The sequence below is a fragment of the Euprymna scolopes genome, chromosome 27 (genome assembly GCF_053919585.1).
Source record: "Euprymna scolopes isolate OS-2025 chromosome 27, ASM5391958v1, whole genome shotgun sequence".
Classification (NCBI taxonomy): Eukaryota; Metazoa; Mollusca; class Cephalopoda; order Sepiida; family Sepiolidae; genus Euprymna; species Euprymna scolopes.
The window spans coordinates 74,214,836-74,216,719 of NC_136508.1; the positions used below are offsets into that span (position 1 = coordinate 74,214,836).

General features: G+C 40.6%; 1 pseudogene; it reads right to left on the minus strand.

Moving 5' to 3' along the window:
• Nucleotides 1-703: 703 nt before the first annotated feature.
• On the minus strand, nucleotides 704-850 carry LOC145249233 (U2 spliceosomal RNA; annotated as a pseudogene).
• Nucleotides 851-1,884: the final 1,034 nt, after the last annotated feature.

The window sequence follows — 1,884 nt, forward strand, 5'->3', positions numbered from 1 at the left end:
TATTTGTGAACTGCTTGATTAAGCCGACTATAATGTACAGCAGAGGAAAGGCTACTCTGTATCTTCCCCCCAACGAGTCGTTGGTAATATATCTTTCTTTACAATGCATCGATTACTTCCGCACGGCCCAATCATTTTTGGGGTAATGCTGAGCTCGATCTTTACCATGCTACGAACGTAGTAACAAATGTGTACTTTTAGAAGTCGGACTAATGCTTCAACAAAAATGTTCCCAATCTTGAGTTCGACTCTAATAAACAACTGATCATAATCTAATTTTCATTAGTACATATTTCACAGCTTCGTAATTCTTTTTCAGTGTAATAATTTTGTTTTTCTTCAAATTTAAACAAATTTTGTTTCGAAAAACGGAAAATTTAATTGAAATCACAAAAAAAATATTTTTCCAAATTTGTTGAAATGAAAATCAAACAAGGCCTATAGCCATTAGTATCGTACTCTCGTGTAATGAATGAATGCGTGAATGAAGGATTGACATGAAATCCTTAAGATAATCTAAAATGACCGAAAAATGGGCTGAAATGACTTAAATAAATTAAAAGAAAATGGTTTAGAATGACTTTAATGAATTTAAGGATGAAGTGAATGGCCTTAAGAATGACTTGAATGCTTAAAAAATACCTGGCATCCTTCCAAAACAACTTGAATTATCTGGAGAATAACGTGAATGCCATTGAGACTGACTGGTTGTAATGTGGGTGATCATTTTAGATTAAATTAATACAGAAGAGTGATCCCCCGCTTTATATAACAGTTACAAAAATGAGTACAGTATGTAGCAAGAACAGATACTACAGTTTGATCTTGGCCAAAAGGCAAAGAAAAGGATATTTATTTGCTCCCCCACCGAGCTAATTAGGCACAAGGCCAATTTTTAATGTGAGGAGTGAAGGGGAAATGGGGACCAACTCCCCGAGGAGTAGGGGAGCTGGATAGTAACAATTGGTATGAAGGGTTGCCCCTACATTGACCAAGGTCTTATATATGGGGTTGTCCTCATATATGGTCTTAACTTGCAGTATCTGTCGGAACAGATACCACACTTTGATCTTGGCCTGGTATTGGCTTGGTATTTATTTGCTCCCCCACCGAGCAAATAAGGCACAAGGCCGATGTTTAATGTGAGGAGTGAAGGGGAAATGGGGGCCAACTCCCCGGGGAGTAGGGGAGTGGATAGTGATAATTTGTATGAAGGGTTGTGTCTCATATGTAAGGTTGGCCCCACATATGGCCTTTGCTTGCAGTATCTGAGGAAACAAATTCTACACTTTGATCTTGGTCAAAAGTCCAAGAAAAGCGGTATTTATTTGCTCCCCCACCGAGCAAATTAGGCACAAGCCCGATTTTAATGTGAGGAGTGAAGGGGAAATGGAGACCAGCTCCCCGGGGGAGTAGGGGAGCTGTATAGTGACAATTGGTATGGAGGGTGGCCCCTACATTGTCCAAGGTATTATATCTGGGGTTTTCCCACATATGGCCTTTACTTGCAGTATCTGCCGGAAGAGATACACCACTTTGATCTTGGTCAAAAGGGGATGGTATTTATTTGCTCCCCCACCGACCAAATAAGGCACAATGCCGATTTTGAATGAGTGGAGTGAAGGGGAAATAGGGACCAACTCCCCGGGGAGTGGGGGAGATGGATAGTGGCAATTGGTATGAAGGGGTTCCCCTACATTTATCAAGGTCCTATATGTGGGGATTCCCCCACATATGGTCTTCGCTTGCAGTATCTTCCGGAAAGATACTACACTTTGATCTTGACCAAAAAGCTAAAAAAGCTAAGAACAGCATCTATTAACAACAGACCTTTGATCTTAAGCAAAAAGGCCAAGCACAAAAGTGTTAAGGACAGACCGTCCG